At 37.1% G+C, this 19020-nt stretch overlaps 1 protein-coding gene and 1 pseudogene across 1 annotated transcript in view; both read left to right on the top strand.

The window, feature by feature from the left end:
- TAFA1 (TAFA chemokine like family member 1) overlaps positions 1-19020 on the top strand; it is an 866756-nt gene that overhangs the window by 287547 nt on the left and 560189 nt on the right. The gene's annotated exons all lie outside the window — the stretch shown is intronic.
- On the top strand, positions 949-1046 carry LOC125089813 (uncharacterized; annotated as a pseudogene).

Raw genomic sequence — 19020 nt, 5'->3', positions numbered from 1 at the left:
CTCTATATTTACATATTTTTTTATTTGTTTGTCTATTCATTTGTTTTGATTTTTAGATCCCACATTTAAGTGAGATCATATGGTATCTGTCTTTCTCTGTCTGACTTACTTCATTTTGTATAATATCATCAAGATCCATATGTGTTGTCACAATTTATTTATTTAAAAGATTTTATTTATTTATTTGACAGACAGAGATCACAAGTAGGCAGAGAGGCAGGCAGAAAGAGAGAGGAGGAAGCAGGGTTCCTGCCAAGCAGAGAGCCCCATGTGGGGCTGGATCCCAGGACCCTAGGATCATGACCTGAGCTGAAGGCAGAGGCTTTAACCCACTGAGCCACCCAGGCACCCCGTGTTGTCACAATTTATAAGACCTCATTCTTTTTATGGCTGAGTGGTGTTCCATCTTGTATACATACTGTATCTTTTTCATCTATTCATCTGGCGACAGACCCATATTGCTTCCATATCTTAGCTATTGTGAATAATGTTAAAATGAACATAGAAGGGTATGTATCTTTTCTAATGAGTGTTTTTGCTTTCTTTGGATAAATGCCTAGAAATGGAATTGGGTTGTATGATCTTTTTAATTTTTTGAGGAATCTCTTTACTGTTTTCCATAGTGACTGCACGAATATACAGTCCCACCAACAGTGTACCAGGGTTCTCTTTTCTCTAGATCCTCACCAACACTTGTAGTTTCTTGTGTTTATTTGATTTTATTTTTATTTTAGCCATTCTGACAGGTGTGAGATAGTGTCTCACAGTGGTTTTGATTTTCATTTCCCCTATGATTAGTGAGGTTGAACATCTTTTGATGTTTTTTTGGCCATCTGTATGTCTTCTTTGGAGAACTATTTAGATCCTCTGCCTATTTTTTTAATCATGTTGTTTGGTTTTGTTTTTATTGTTAAATTGTATGAATTCTTTATATATGTTAGAAATAAAGTGCTTGCTTCGGCAACACATACACTAAAATTGGAACAAGATTAGCATGGCCCCTGCGCAAAGATGACATGCAAATTCATGAAGCGTTCCATATTAAAAAAAAAAAAAGAAAGAAAGAAAGAAACATCTTATTGAATATATCATTTGCAAATATCTTCTGTAATAAGAGAAGTAGGTTGCCTTTTCATTTTGCTGATTCTTTTTCTTTGCTGTGCAAAATCATTTTAGTTTGGTACAGTCTCAATAGTTTATTTTGCTTTTGCTTTCCTTGTGAGAGGAGGCAGATTCTGAAAAAGATTGCTAAACCCTATGTCCAAGAATTTATTTGTTGTGTTCTTTTAGGAATCTTATGGTTTCAGGTCTTATAATTAAGTCTTTTTTTAAGAGTTTTTGTTAAATTCCAGTTAGTTAATATACAGTATAATATTAGTTTCAGGTACATAATTTAGTGATTCAACACTTTCACACAACATCTGGTGCTCATCACAACAAATGTGTTCCTTAATCCCCATCACCTGTTTAACCCATTCTCCCACCTACCTCCCCTCTGGTAACCATCAATTTGTTCTCTATAATTAGGAAACAATGAATGAACTCAGGAGTAAAAAGAGAGAGAGGTAAACCAAGAAATAGACTCTTAACTATAGTTAGCTCTTTAATGTGTGTTGGGTTTGTGTGCATAGTGTAAGACAGGAGTCCAGTTTCTTCTTTTGCACGTAGTTGTCTGGTTTCCCCAACACCATGTACTGAAGAGACTGTCTTCTTACCATTGTATATTCCTGGATCTTTTGCCATAGTTTAATTGACCATATAAACATGAGTTTATTTCTGGGCTCTTATTCTATTCCATTAACCTATATATTTATTTTTGTGCCATTACCCTACTGTTTTGATTATTACAGGTTCACAGTAGAGTTTAAAATCTGGGATTGTGATACCTCTGACTTTGTTCTTTCTCAAAATTGTTTTGGCTATTCTCTGGTTTTATACACCTTCGAGCATTATTTGTCCTATCTGACTTCTACTCAGCATTGAGTTTATAAGTTGATCCATGAGAGTTCATATCATGACAGATGGCTCATTCTCATTGCTAATGAATGGATATTCCATTATTAATCCATCCCACTAGGGTGAACATCTACGTGGTTTCCAGTTTGGGGCTGTGAGAAATAATGCTGCTATGAATACTTAAATACTTACTCTTTTATAAGTGTGTGCCCATTTCTGTTGTGAATACACTTAGGGATGGGATTTTTTGGGACATGGATTGTGTATGTTTTCAACTTCGGCAGAAAATGTCAGTTTTCAAAAGTGCTTGCTTCTTCACACTCACATCAGAAATATATGACAGTTCCTCACACTTGCTATTTTCTACCTCTTTCTTTTTAGACAGTGTGATTACCTCTTACCTAAAATACTGTAATAATTGAAGTTTCCTATGATGAATATGTATAATCAACTGTAAGGTTTTAGGTTAACAATTCCAAGAAGATAGTTATTTAAAAAGAAAACCTCTGGGGGCACCTGGATGGCTCAGTGGGTTAAGCCTCTGCCTTCAGCTCAGGTCATGATCCCAGGGTCCTGGGATTGAGCCCCGCATCGGGCTCTCTGCTAGCTCGGGGAGCCTGCTTCCCCCTCCCTCTCTCTGTGCTGCTCTGCCTACTTGTGATTTCTCTCTCTGTGTCAAAGAAATAAATAAAAAATCTTAAAAAAAAAAAAAAGAAAACCTCTGATTATTACAAGGAAGATACACTACAGCCCATGCTTATGAAAACAGAACACAAAAAAGTTATAGAATTAACTTAAAAATGAAGGCAGCTGGTTTATGGTCAGTAATAGCTAACTCATGCTGTATAGTCATTAAAAAACTTTTTAATTCAATTACTTTTCCTTTTTATCAGTGTATTCAATGACTTTAGTTTTCTTTCCTAAATATGATCATGGTCGGATGAAAGTTAGAAAACAATCCTTTCGAAGCAGTCTGTGCATTACAGTCTTAACACCAGTTCTATATAGAAGAAACATCTGTGGTTTCCTTTTCTTAGCATATGCTTACGTTTCCCTATCCATGCAAGTTCCCCTTTTGCAACTCAAGAAATAAAGCATTTCTCAAATAACAAACCTCTAGAGAATGTGTGATTTGGGGGAATTAAAGTTTTCATCAATATTTGATTAGGGAGTTATGATTTATAAAGTCAATAGTAGCATTTTTGTGAATTGCTCAATAACTTATAAATAGATAAGAAAAAGTTAGAATAATCCAAGTTATAGGAAGATAGTATTTATTATTCTACATAAACAATGGTGGTAAAACTTCAAAAGTTGGTGTTTCTCTATTGTATGTATTGTTCTGCAAAGGGCTTTATAAATCAAGAATATAATCATTTTCAGATGTTATTCATTTTTTTGTTTTGATTGTATGAGTTGGTTCATTTCTGTAACCTTAACGGAAAGGTCAAAGGAAGTGTTGTACCTTGTACAGTTTAACCACTTATTATTTTAATTATTCCTTTAAAAAGTCATTTAAAAGGAGACTATTCATATTCATATGCAGGTCATGACTTTTTTTTTTTTTTACTTTTTTTTGAAGATTTTATTTATTTATTTGACAGAGAGAGACACACTGAGAGAAGGAACATAACCGGGGGGAGTGGGAGAGGGAGAAGCAAGACCCTTGCTGAGCAGGGAGCCCAAGGGGGGGCTTAATCCCAGAATCCCAGGATCACAACCTAAGCCAAAGGCAGCCACTCAACTGACTGAGCCACCCAGGCACCCCAGGTCATGACTTTTTTGAATAGTATATTTTAATCTTGTGGGAGAAAGGCAAAGGGTATGAGCAGAATGTCTTTTAAACATGTAAGTCATCTTTGGGGGAAGACCAAAAAATAAAAAAAAATCACCTAAAACAAATACCAAACAATATGGAAAACACTAAGATCTCTAAAGAAAAGGAAACCATAAATGTAACTTTTCCTAGGCATTACATGAACATGGTTAGCATCCTACATGGTATTTAAGTTCCCAGTGAATGATAACCAAAAGAAAAAAAAAAAACTCTATTATGTGTGTTATTCTGTTTTACAAATGAAGATATTGAAATGCAAAGGATTAAGAACAAATAATTTACCAAGTCACAGAGCTAATGGTTTTCAGATAGAGGATTCAAATTATTGAACAACAGAAATGCCATCTTTTAACTAACCTAGACATGCAGGGGGACTTAGTGAAGACAAAGCATTCAACATAAATGAGGAAGGGATTGTGACAAAAGTGGGAAGAAGATGTCCTAGAGGGGGTGACCTCAGCAAGGAAACTTTACATTAAAGGGATTCTTGGAGATATCTCATGACATTGAAAGCTTGCAGTTCAAATGTTGCAAAATGATTCATACTTAGAAAGGAGCATGAGATTTTGCCAAGACAGAAAAGATACTGGCTCAGGATTGTAAGTTTGTGATGAGAAGAGGAAGGCAAACACTACTTGAATTACCCTTGATACAATTTTTTTTAATAAATAAATAAAACAGTCTTACTTAGCTTAGGCTGCCATAAAAAAATACCATAGACTGGATGACTAAAACAACAGAAATTTATTATTCCCGGTTCTGGAGGTGCTGGCAAGGCAGGTTTACATCTGCTGTGTCTCTTGATTTGTAAGTGACGATCATCTTCCTGTGTGATCACATGGATTCTTGTTTGTGAGCTTGCACTAAGGAGAGAGGCAGCTCTTTTTATCTTCTTAAAAGGCAATCCTAATCAATCCTAACAGGTCAGGACTCCCACCTAAGCTATCCATTTTAAGGGTAGAGACACATTTATCCATCCATTCCCAGCCCCGAGTGGTCAAAAGTAACCCTATGGACATTAACCACCTCGCCCTTCCGGAAATTAAATGGCTTCTTTTAGGAATTTCATACCGTAATGTCTCAAAAGTTTTCAGGAAGGAAGCGAAAGGGATATGAAGCGTGGCAAAAACTTCTCATTAAAGGAATCCCTGGAGCTATTTAGTGACTTTGAAAGGGTAAAATGATAAGGATACAATGTTAGAAAGGGATTCCCCCTTGGAAAGGATTGAGTCACTGTGAGATTGCACCATCAAAACTTGGAAGAAACCATCATCATATTGGCAACTGGAATGAAGATGGGACAAGGAGGACTTAAAGTGCTGTAGAATAGTTATCTCATATATTACCAGATATATATATATATATATATATATATAGAGAGAGAGAGAGAGAGAGAGAGAGAGATAACTGTGTATTGTTTATTTCTACATTTCATAAGACTATGACTATCAAAGGTGATTAGATGAGCAGAACCTGAGATTCCTAGATTAAATTTGTGGCCCTGAAAAGTCTAAAGATACCCCAGGCTTGGGGTGCCTGGGTGGCTCAATTGGTTAAAGCCTCTGCTTTTGGCTCAGGTCATGGTCCCAGGGTCCTGGGATCAAGCCCCGCATTGGGCTCTCTGCTCAGTGGGAGCAGAGCTTCACCCTCTTTCTCTGCCAGCCTCTCTGCCTACCTGTGATCTCTGTCTGTCAAATAAATAAATAAAATCTTAAAAAAAAAAAAAAGATACCACAGGCTTGTAGAATCCCTTGGCTCTCAGCAGAAGTGAAAGCAAATTCTCCATGGTGCAAAGTATCCTCAGGGTAGCCACTCTCGTTCCCAATTGACTAAGGTCAATCCACGGGAGCTCATAAAACACTGTAAGTGAGAGTCAGCAAAAGCAAGCAAACAATCAAATTTAGGTACCTAATTATTTGATTGAGGAATATCAGATATGGAATATAAATTACTATGTGAACACTTTGAAGAAATGAAAGATGCAGTAAAATGAGCAAGCAACATTTGAAATTACCAAAATAGGTCTTTGATAAGTAAAAGTCTGTTTTTGCATCTGGTGAGACCATTCTCGAAGACTAAGATACATGGTTTCTATGTATAAATACATACAGAAAATAATTGAAAAACTATTAGGGGAATGACACCACCAAGATTGCAATGTTGTTGTTCCTGACTTTGCTCCCCCTCACAAGAAGGACAACTAACAACTATTCAAAAACAAGACATCACTGAAAGAATCCAAGAACACCAGGGGTGAGTCTAAAGCACCTTGCATCACACAGAACAAGACAGGATGATTAGATGGGTAAGAGAAGCGGCTACATGTTGACCCCATTGTTCCTCTCCCAGGCCAGTAGAGCACCATGCAGAGAGATGTTTCTTGAGCCTTCAGTGTCTCAAATTCAATTCAAAAAGAGAACCCGGAGAATACAACGAAAAACCAGCATTGTGGCTTGCTTTGCAGCGGTCCCTCCTCTGATCTTGCACCACAGGAATTGCAAGGGTATCTGCAGGGAATCTGACTGTGACAGGGAAGACGGGAGGGGCTTGCAAGAAACAGTACATGGATCATACCTGCAGTGCCCAAGTTATAATCCCAACCAGCAGCTTTGTTCCTCTATAGAACTGAGTTGGGAGCTCACTCCAACCAGGGAAGTCAGCTGAGTACAGACATGCCGGGTTTGGATACTCAACCAAGAAAGGTTTGCCTGCCCTGGAGGTTTGCCTATGTCCAGGCAAGAAGCTGAATCCCAGCCCCACATACTGTGTAAAGGGTCTTCTGGCCCCAATCTGACTGGAAGGACTGGCAACTTCTGGAAGCTGCGTGGCCCCATGGCCCTTGAGCTAAGAGGTGGGGAGCCAGAGCTCTTTGCCAAGGGCAAAGCCAGTACTAGGTGTGAAGATTCTCCATGAGATGCACAAACAGGGCAATTAATTCAAAGCTTGGGCCAAGACTAACTCTCAGCCCCTGCCAACTGGAGAGCCTGTTTGGGAAATTGAGAGTAGCCTGGAATGGCCCTTCCCTCTTCCACCCAGGCAAGGTAGCTCCACCAGCTAGGGTGTCTTTCACTCTATCTGACCAGAATTCCTGGAAGCTGTGTGACCAAGTGCCACAAGATGAGAGAAATGAGCAGAGCTTATGGTTTGTAGAACAAAGCCAGTACCCATATTTGGCTAGGGTAGTTAGGGGGCAGTTTGGCTGAGTTAAGAGAGCAAACAAAGAGCTTTACCAGCTCTAGAGGAGAACATGCCTCAATATAATAAAGGCTGTACATAACAAGCCCATAGCTTCATTATACTCAGTGGTAAAATGCTGAAAGCTTTCCTTCTAAGAACAGTAGCAAGACAAGTGAAGTGTGCCCCCTCTCACCTACTCTTACTTAACATAGTACTAGAAGTCCTAGCTAGAACAATCAGGCAAGAAAAATAAAAGTTGTCAGAATTGGAAAGGAAGAAGTAAAACTTTTTCTGTTTGCAGATGACATGATTTTATAAATAGAAAATCATTTAGAATCAACCTGTTAGATCTAGTCGGTGAATTCCATCAAGTTGTAGATACAAAAATCAGTACTGTTTCCATTCACTAGCAATGAATTTTCTGAAAAAGTAATCAATTTCACCTCCAACAGCATCAAAAACAATAAAATGTTTAGGAATAAATTCAACTAAAGAGGTGAAAGATTTCTACTCTGAAAACAGTAAGACATTGGTGAAAAAGCTGAAGCTAAAAATAAATGGAAAGTTATCCTGTGTTCATGGATTAGAGGAATTGATATTGTTAAAAGGTTAATAGTACCAAAAGCCATCTAGACATTCAAGGCAAGCCTTATCAGATTCCAATGACATTCTTTACAGAAATAGAAAGAAAAGAATACTAAAATTTATATAGAACCACAAATGGAATGACCCTGAATAGCCAAAGGAATCCTAAGAAGAACCAAGCAAGAGACAACATACTTTCTGACTTCAAGCTATATATAAAGCTATAGTCATCAAAACAGTATGGTACCATCATAAAAACAAATAGACCAAGAGAACAGAACAGAGAGCCCAGAAATAAACCTAAGCATATACAGTCAACTAATATTTGACAAGGAGCCAAGAAAACTAAATATAGAAAAGACAGTGTTTTCCACAGATGGTGCCGGGATAATTGGATATTCATATGTAAAACAATTAATGGTACCCATATCTTACACCAGTCACAAAAATTAACATGGATTAAATACTTAAATGTAAGACCTGAAACCATGAAATTTCTGGAAGAAAACATAAGGATAAATTTCCTTGACACTTGGTAATGATTTTTTGGATATGACACACTTAAGGCTCAACTAACAAAATAAAAAAGAAATATCAAACTAAAAAATTTCTTCACAGCCAAAGAAAACATCAATAAGGTGAAAAGACAACTTTTGGATGGGAAACATATTTACAAACCATATATCTGATAAGGGGTTAATATCTAAATATATATAGAACTCAAATAAGTAAATAGCAAAAAAAAAAAAAAAAAAAACCCAAATAACCCAACTTAAAAATGGGCAAAGAAACTGAGTAGACATTTCTTCAAAGACCAAAGACAAATGGCTAACAAATATGTGAAAAGATGTTCAGCATCACTAATCATCAGAGAAATTCAAATCAAAGCCATAATAGATATCCCCTCACACCTGTTAGGTTGGCATTTATGGGAAATACAAAATCATTGGCAAGGATGAGAAGAAAAGGGAACCATTTTGCAATGTTGGTGAGAAGGTAAATTGATGCAGCTGCTATAGAAAACAATATAGAGGGGCACCTGGGTGGCTCAGTGGGTTAGGCCTCTGCCTTCGGCTCAGGTCATGATCTCAGGGTCCTGGGATCGAGCCCCGCTCTCTGCTCAGCGGGGAGCCTGCTTCCCCTTCTCTCTCTGCCTGCTGCTCTGCCTACTTCTGATCTCTCTCTGTCAAATAAATAAGATCTTTAAAAACATTAAAAACAAAACAAAACAAAAAAAACCTACTCCCTTCCACTGTTTTTAAAAAAAAAGAAAGAAAGAAAACAATATAGAAGTTACTAAAAACTACTAAATATAATTACCGTATGATAGAGCAATTCCACTTCTGAGTATATGTCTGAAGCAGTTGAAATTGGGATTTTTAAAATATATCCACACTTCCATGTTCACTGCAGCATTATTTGTTATAACCAAGACATCGGAACAACCTAAATGTCCATGAACAGATAAATGGATAAAGAAAATGTGATGTGTTCATAGAATGGAGTACTGCTTAGCCTTAGAAAGAAATTCTGCCATTTGTGACAGCATGGATGAACCTGGAGGACGTCAGGCCAAGTGAAATAAGTCAGATGCAGAAGGCTACGTACTATATAATACTACTTACATAAGGAATTTAAAATAGTCAAATGCATAAAAGCAGAGAGTGGTGTGGTGGTTGTTAGGAGCTGGAGGAAGGAGGAAACGGAGGTGTAAAGTTTCAGTAAGGCTAGATTAGTTAGTTCACAAGATCTTGAGTACATCCTAGTCCCTGTAGTTAATGATGCTATATTGTATACTTAAAAATTTGCCAAGAGGATACATCTTATGTGTGTGGTGTTTTTATCACATATAAAAATAATGATAAGTAAAGGAGGTGGGAAGAAACTTTTGGAAGTGATAGATATGTTTCTGGCATAGTGATGATTTCATGGACGTACACTTACCTCCAAACTCATCAAGCTGTATACATATTTCATGTATATGTAATATGTATACAGCTTTATGTAGTTTTCCACATTAATGTGTTTAAGGATAAAAACCACATGATTTCAACAGATATCAAATAAGCATTTAATACTTTCCACACTCATTTGCAATAAAACTCTTTATCAAACTATGGAAAGAAATTTCTTTAATCTCTTAAGGAGTACCAAACCACCCCCCAAAACCTACAAAACCCTATAGCAAACATAATTCTTAATTGTAAATCAGTAGAAGCATTAACTTTAAAACTAGGAAATAGGCCAAAGATGCTTCTTTTACTGCAACTATACAACCCTATACTGGAGGTCACAGAAAGAGCAGCAAACAGAGAAAGAGATACAAAGAGTATAAGAATTTCAAAGGAAAAAAAAGTTCTAATCATTTTTGGCATGTAAATATAACAATAGAATTTAATAAGGTTGGTATAATACCAACAATTAAAATTTGCATTTATATACAACAGCCAAAAATTTGTAAAACAATTTTGAAAGAAAAATATTATATTAGCAACAGAAAATATATGGTACCTAGGAATAAATTCAACAATAAATGTGCAAGACTTAGGTGGAGAAAATTGTTAACATTCTTTTAATTTATTTTAAAATGTAAATAAAAATATATAATTATTTTTATAAATAGACAGGGTTAATATTGTAAAAATGTTAATTCTTCCAAGTTGACCTATAGATTATATGAAATTTTAATCCAAATCTCAACAGACTTTTGAGAAAAGCTTTATAAGCTTGTTTTAACTTTTAATGGAAGATTATATATCCAAGAATAGCCAAGAAACTTGTAAAGAAAAAAGAGAATGTGAACATATTAACTCTACCAGATAAGAAGAATGATAATAAATTTTCAGTAATTAACTTAGATTAGTATGTTAGCCAAATTGGCCAATGGAACAGACTTAGAAGAGCCCCAACTTTAATGGCACTTTTATACATGTAGGGTCTTTGCAAATTAATGGAGAAAAGAAGAATCTTTCAGTAAATGATGCTAGAACAATCCATTATCCAAACAGAAAAACAGACTAAAAGCAGTCCAACAAGATGGGATTCCTATCCATGCCCATAAACAAAATCAGTACTGGAATTAGAAACTTAAATGCAAAGGTAGTATTTATAATTTTAGAACACAATATTTAAGGTATCTTCATAGCTTTAGGATTTAAAAAATCTCAACACAAAAATTGTTAACCATTGTACTAACTTTTCGAGGCTGCTGGAACAAATTACCACAAATAAATTACCATAAATAAATTACCACAAGTTACACAAATTACCACAAACAATTACCACAAACAATTACCACAAACTGGTTTACAACACAGAAATTTATTCTCTCGCAGTTTTGGAATCTAGATATCTGAAATCAAGGTGTCTGAAAGGCCATGTGCCTTCCAAAGTCCCATTTCCAAAGTTCCAAATGTCCTTTCCAGCTTCTGCTGATTGCTGGCGATCTTTAGTGTTCATTGGTTTGCAGTAAGAACATTCCATTGTCTGCTTCTGTTGTCATGTGGTCTCCTTCCCTGTGTCTCCTCTCTCTGTGTGTCTAATTTTTCCTCTTATAAGAAATACCAGTGATTGGTTCAGGGACCACCTTAATCCAGTGTGACCTCATTTTAATTTGATCATATCCATAAGGGCCCTATTTCCAAAGAAGGTCACATTCACAGGTTCTGAGGGGACATGAATTTTGGGGAACTACTATTCAACTCAATTCAACCATGAAGGAAATTATCGATAAATCTTTTGACTATTAACTGTAAAGAGAATGAGAAGTTAACATAAAAACTGAGAGATGTTAGTAATATAAATAATGGACAACTGTATATAAATATACTGTATATGATATATAAATAACTCTTATGAATCAATAAGAAAGATAAATAACTCAATAGGAAAATTGATTAGGGTCATGAATATGCAGTTCACAGAAGAGAAAACATACATGGTAGGTTATCTAATGAATGTGTGCCAAACCTTCTTAGTAAGCAGGGAAATTCAAATTAACATCATAATAAAATATTATTTTACTTATGGGGTCTGACAATACCAAGTGTTGATAAGAAATAGCATAATATAAGATACCTAGGAATAAACTTAACCAAAGGGGTGAAGGGCCTGTACTCTGAAAATTGTAAAACACTGATGAAAGAATTCGAAGACAAATTCTTCAAAAAGAAATGGAAAGACATTTCGTGGTCATGATTAGAAGAATAAATATTGTTAAAATATCTGTACTACCCAAAGCAATCTACAGATTTAATGCAATCCCCCTCAAATTAGCACAGCATATTTCACAGAACCGAAACAAATAATCCTAAAATTTGTATGAAGTGCCAAAGACCTCAGTTGAGAGCAATCTTGAAAAAGAGAAGTAAAACTGGAGGTATCACAATTCCAGACTTCAAGTTACATTGCAAAGCTCTAGTAATCAAAACAGTATGATACTGGAACAAAATGTAGACACATAGATCGATGAAACAGAATAAAAACAAACAGAAAAAAAAACCCACACAATTATATGGTTGATTAATCTTCCACAAAGCAGGAAAGAATATCTAATATGAAAAAGACAGTCTCTTCAACAAATGGTGTTGGAACAGCTGGAGAGCAACATGCAGAAGAATGAAATTGGACCACTTTCTTACACCATACACAAAAATAATCATAAGATGTAATACAGACCTAAATGTGAAACCTAAAGCCATAGAAATCATGGAAGAGAGTACAGTCAATAATGTTGCTGACATTGGCTTTAGCAATGTTTTTCTACCTACGTCTCATGAGGCAAGGGAAATACAAGGAAAAATAAACATTTTAATAAACATTAAAAAAAAAACAAACAACTTCTGCACAGTGAAGGAAATAACACAACTAAAAGGCAACCTACTAAATCTTTGCAACTGACATATTTAATAAAGGATTAGTATCCAAAATATATAAAGAACTGATAAAACTCAATACTAAAATGAGAATAATCCAATTATAAAATGGGCAGAAGACATGAAGAGACAGTTCTCCAAAGAAGACATCCTGCTGACCAACAGACACCTGAAAAGATGCTCAACATCACTCATCATCAGGGAAATGCAAATCAAAACTATCATGAGAAATTACCTCACACTATTCTGATGAATGGCTAAAATAAAAAACACAAGAGACAAGAAGTGTTGAATAGGATGTGGAAAAATAGGAACTCTCTTGCACTATTGGTAGGAATACAGACTGGTGCAGCCATTTTGGAAAACAATATGTTTTCCACAAAAAAGTTAAAAATGGAACTACCCTATGATCCTGCAATCACATTATTGGGTATTTACCCCCAAAATACAAAAGCACTAATTCAAAGGGATATATGAACCCCTATGTTTATTGCAGCATTTTTACAGTAGCTAAACAATGAAAACAGTCCAAGTGTCCATCAGTAGATGAGTGGGTAAGAAGATGTAGTATATGTATACCTATATATGTATATATATACACACATACATATACAGTGTATACCCACACAATGGAATATTATTGAGCCATAAAAAGGAATGAGATCTTGCCATTTACAAGAATATGAATGGGGCTAGAGACTATAATGCTAAGTAAAATAAGTCAGTCAAAGAAAGACAAATACCATATGATTTCACTCATATGTGGATTTAAGGGGAAAAAAAAAGAAATAAAAGGGAAAAAAAGAGTCACACACACACAAACCAGGAAATAGATTCTTTATTATAGAGAACACACTAATGGTTACCAGAGGGAAGGTAGGTGGAGGGATGGGTAAGATGGCTGACAGAGATTAAGGAGTGCACTTGCTGGGGGTACATGGACTTGCTGAATCACTAATTTGTATACCTAAGATTAATATAACATTGTATGTTAACAAATAAAATTAAAAACTAAATTAAAAGAATGTAAGATAATAGAAACTCTCATACTCTACTAGTGAAATTGTTCATAAAGGCATTTTTAATAAGATGACTTTAGAAGTAGCCCAATATTCATTGTTGGGATAATAGCTGTATTGTGGTATATTCTAAATGCATTACTGTACAACAATAAAAAAGTGAATTAATTATAGGTACACAAGATAGAAAAGTTGAGGGTTCAACCAAGCAAAATTATTTGATTGTATATATATACATATACATATATGTATATGTATATATATACAATCAACATAATTTTTAAAAATGCAAGGGAATGGTAAATACAAAATTCAAGATGATGGTAACCTTCAGGGAAGAGACAAAGTTAAGACAGAAAAGGAACATATAGATATTGATAATATTCTAGTTTTTGGTGGTAGGTTCATATGTGTTTCTTTTATTAGACACACTACAGTAGATGCATGTTACATGTGCTTTGTGCATAGCAAATATTTCATGATATAAATAAAACAAAATTCATATATTTTAAGTGTCATGGTATGGGAAGCCAAATATATTCAACACTTTGAAAATAGCCACATTTTCATTGCAGTGCTAATAGGTCAGGATTTACTCAGTGATTAGAATCTATTGGCAAATCTTATAGGTCCTAGATTCCCACTGTCTACACCGGAATCATGACCCTGCATTTATTAGCTGTAGGATTTGGGGAAAGTTTCTTAACTTTTCTTTACCTCCATGTCCTTGTCTTTAAAATGAAATGAGCCCTGCTTTACAAGGTGGTTGTGAAGATTATGTGAAAAATGGGGCAAAGCTCTTATACACAGCTGCTTGAACACATAGTAAGTGCCTAGTGAATAGGACCAATGTAGATTAAATCAGAAGTCTAAAATGTGGTCACACACCTGCTCTCTTGCACTCCTGCCATTGCCCTGAGTAAGCCTTGCCTGTGGGTAGCTGCTTTTATCTTTGCCTGGACTCCAGAATAAGCACACATGAGCCCAACGCGTGATGAGGAGACAAGGTCAAGTGGGCCTGCAGTCTGAGGCAGAGCTGCCCATCAGATCCCAACCCAGATGCACCGATGTCCACCTAATATGTTGTTAGAGAACTGAGAATAACTAACTGTTTTTGACGCTAGGAGTCTTAGAGGATTTTGTTTGCAAAAGTAGTTGACTAGGGGCATCCGATTGGCTCAGTTGCTTAAGCATCTGACTTTGGCTTTAGCTATGATCTTAGGGTTCTGGGACCCAGCCCCTATCTGGGCTGCCCCACTCAGTGGGGAGTCTGTTGCTTCCTCTCCCCCTGCCCCTCCCTGTGCTTATTCTCCCTCTCCCTCTCTTTCTGTCAAACTAAAAAAAAAAAGTAGTTGACTAAAATGTGAGATGCTACTATTGTTATAGTAATAATTATTGAAGGATTTCACTGATACATGAGATCCTAATGTCTAAATAATAATTATTATTGGTATTGAGCCTTTCAAAGATAGTCATTCCTGGGTCTGCAGGGTTTATCTCACTCAAGTTTTACCTAGACAGGTTAGATTTAGTGCCTTGAAACACTGAGAATTTTTAGTTTCTATCTTGAGTAGCTGCCTCGAGCATAAATATCTTGCTCCCATCGACCTTGTCCCCCGTCTAGCTCCCGAACACATGGACATGGATCAATTTGCTTCGGCACGCTGCCACTGTCAAAAAGACCTGACAGTAGAGAAGACACATACCATGTCTAGTTCAGTAAACAGCCTTGTAACTAGCTACTTGACATCTCTCTTAGGAATGTCTCTGTTTTTTTGTTAGAGCATCACACCATTCATGAAACACCCATGCCCAAACTGTCTCATCAATCTGCATTGCACATTGTCGGGTAGCCAGGGTCAGGATTATGTTGCCTCCTGCATAATGAAGGGCCCTCACGTCAGAGGGGTTACAGTGACTCGCCCGAGGCCACAGAGCTTTGAAATGGTACAGCTAGGCTCAAATCTGCAACTTCTGATACCAAATACTGGCTTTCTTTCTCTGCTTCATAGATGCTTTTTAGTTTGTCCAATTTTCTTCCTTGAGAATATACACTTTTCAACAGATTGTGTCACCAACCGATTGGGTCATTCTCTTACATCACAGTGGTGCCAGGAACTGTGCTAAGGCAGACGTAGCCGCAGCCTGGCTGTTCCTACATTGGCCACGGGAAGTCAGATAAGCATGCAGATTCCAGAACAGTACCTTCCGGGACTCTGAGTCTTTGTTGATTTCTCAAAATGTGTTTGGTTAGAAGATCTGAAGGTAGTGGGTGCAGAGAGGGCTAGGGACAGATCCTCACCTAAAGTAACTTAGAAATACGTGAACTCATTCACTAGCCCAGGCATTAATGAGAGATTTCAGAATCAATGCACTGAGCCCTCTTTTCATAAACTTATTTGGAAATTAAGATATCATATGAAATGAATTGATAAATGAATTTAACATATTTTCTTCAAAACTTCTACACGAAAAGCGGGGTGGGGGATATAATGGAGGCTTTCTAAGGGATTGCCTTTGTTAGAACATAATCAAACGTTCTTGTTAGTAAAATCCTTTCAAGTAATGTTGCATTATTTTACATCGCATACCTGATTTTTACCAAGGAAAACTGGAATAGTTTCTGAAATAGTTTCTTGTTATGAGAAGAGAACCACCTCCTGTGATTTAGTGTTAGGGCTGAAACCTTGGCCATTTGTTGTCTCATTTCCACAACTTGCTGGTTGGGTGATTTGAACAAGTGACAAGATCTCTAGACATAGGTTTCTCATCTATAAAACTAATAAGACCTTTCTTGTAGTTTCTATGAAGATTAAATAAGACAATGCACTGACAATGCTTAGAAAAGTAACTGAAACTTGTAGGTGTTCAAATGCTAACAATTTATCGTTCATTGTTTCTCAGACATTAGCTGGGTGTGACCTTTGGCAAGTGATTCCATCGGTGTCAGCTGCTTCATCTAAACAGCATATGGGACAGATTGTTGGACCTGAGCATGATATGGTAGTTAAGAGATTGGATTCGAGTCAGATTGCTTAGGTTTCAGATTCCATGAGCAAGTGCCTGAACACCTCCAGGCTCTAGTGCCCTTTCTTCTTAAATGCTAAAAACAACAGAATCTACCTTGTAGGGTTGTTTGGGAGAATGAATGAGAAAAATGAATGGAAAACACTTAGAATAATACCTTACACGTGCCAATACTTAAAAAATGGTAGCGCTAATACGACAGGGAGGGAATTGGAATAAAAAGCCAAAGTTTATTATGCTTGTCTCCCTTGATCTGAAAGAGTAGACTCTCTAAACCTCCAACGAGAGTATTTTGGAATCAAGCCACTGACATCTTTGTGCTGTTAGTCGCCTGTCCCTGGGTTGTTAGTCTCTGGCTCCTGCTGAGTAGCTCGGCCTACCCTTGGCTTCGGGCCCTCCCTCCCTAAAGGGGCATGTTTGGGGCTGAGCCAGAGTCCACACACACACACACACACACACACAGCGGGTCCCACAGCTCACAGCTGCTGCCAATATGTTGCTTAGAACACATTCTCCTTCCAGAGGTGTTAGGATAGAAGACGCTCCTCGAAAGTCCCTGCCTTCTGCATTAGACGCTGTTTCGGACAGTTCTGGAATTCCATTTCTGTGCATCCCTTACCCTAGCCCAGCCACGTATTATCATCTCTCACCCCTTATCTCTACCTCTTTCATCCCAGCCTGTAAAAATCCATGCCTATCTACCTTTAAAGATCTAGCCAGAAACATTTCTTTCTTCACAATTAATCAGAAATTCTCTCCTGCATCTAAACTTCTCATAATCCTTCAGGAAGGAAAAAAAAAAATCTGAGCTCTCTACCATGGCCTGTAGGATTCCGTGTGATCTTGCGATCTGTTCTTGTCTCCTCTCTGATACCATCTCCTGCCTCTGTTCTTTAGTTACACAAGCCTTCTGTCTGTTCTTTTAGGATTCCAAGTTCATTATCACCGTATTGCCTTAGTACTTACTGTTCAAGTCTGCCTGGAAAGCTTTCTTCCAAAATCATTTTCTGCTCTTCTTCCCCCAACCCTTCAATTTTAAGCCCTCAAGGAGGACTTTCCTGACCTCCAGTTAAACACACACACACACACACACACACACACACACACACACAAAACTTTCATTCTGGCCACTCTTGCAAAGGAGCTCGCTGCAGGTGATTTTGTACCCCCAGGAGATATCTGGCAATGTCTGCAGGTAGTGTTGGTTGTCATAACTGAGAAGGTGCTACTAGTACTGAATAGCCAGGAGTGCTCCTTAATGCCCCACAACAAATAATTACCTGGCACAGTATATCAGTAGTGCTAAAGTTGCAAAAGATGCATCTAGCATGTAGTCTTGTTTTATTTTCTTTAAGGAATTTGACATTCTTTGAAACTATCTCATTCCCTCCTTCTTTTTCTGGCTTTACTTATTTCCTGATTTAGAACACAAGCTCCACGAGAGCAGGAATCTTGTCTGTCTTGGTCAATGTTGCATCACTGGTGTCTGCTATGATGCCTGACACTTGGTGAAGCTTTAATCATTTTAGTTGAATTAATAAAACGGTCAGTGACTAAATTCCAGCAGAAGTTTACCATGCGTAGTACTTAACCATAGTGGGTCATGCGTGTGTGGGGGGGTGTGGGTATGTGTGTGTGTCTGTATGTTAGTTATTTGTGCTTGTTCTTGGATTACATGGTGGTAGGGATATGACCCCCAAATGACAAGCATAATGAATAAACATAGGTTGGCTGAAATTAACTCATTAGAAGAAAGTACCCGAAAGAAGTATACTTCGCTTTTCCTGTGTGTCTAAATTTCTGTGTAGCAATCCTCTGTACCATGGGCTGTTGATCTTTTTCCTTTCCTTTCCTTTCCTTTCCTTTCCTTTCCTTTCCTTTCCTTTCCTTTTCTTTTTTCATTTTATTTATCTGAGAGAGAGAGAGAGAGAACGGGGGGAGGGGAGCAGAGGGAGAGGGAGAGAGAGAATCTCAAGCAGACTCCAAGCTATGCATGGAGCCCAACAAAGGGCTCAGTTCCAAGACTCCGAGCTCATTACTTGAGCTGAAATCAACAGTCAGATGCTCAACCAACTGAGCCACCAAGGCACCCCTGGGCTGCTGGTTTCTTAACTGTGCTCTGCTGAGATGGATTTACTGTTGTTAGTACATTTAATTCTGATTTTATTTATAACTTTGTTTTTAGCTACCTAAAAAAATTAACAAAACCCAACAAATATTCACATAATTTCTGAGAACACATTAGAATTCCCAACACCAAACTTTTGAAGCCCAGTTAACCAACTCCTTTTGTCCAGACTTTGGAATATCACCCCCACTCTCTGGACTACACACCTTACTTCTGTGCATATGTGGTGTTCGAAATCCAGAGAACATGCTAATGAATTGAGATTAATTCTAAAGTGTCATTGTATTAAAATTCAGAAATGTACTTGTCTGCTCTTTGAAAACCAGGAAGGTGAGAGCAAGCTCAATGAAATGCCAGTGATATTTGGTAATGCTCTCCTTTGGCATAGTTCTCCTAAGAGAATAGCACATAGTGTGG

The sequence above is a fragment of the Lutra lutra genome, chromosome 1 (assembly GCF_902655055.1).
Source record: "Lutra lutra chromosome 1, mLutLut1.2, whole genome shotgun sequence".
Taxonomy (NCBI): domain Eukaryota; kingdom Metazoa; phylum Chordata; class Mammalia; order Carnivora; family Mustelidae; genus Lutra; species Lutra lutra.
Note: the sequence above shows the minus strand (reverse complement) of the source record. Positions and strands in the feature narration are given on the sequence as shown.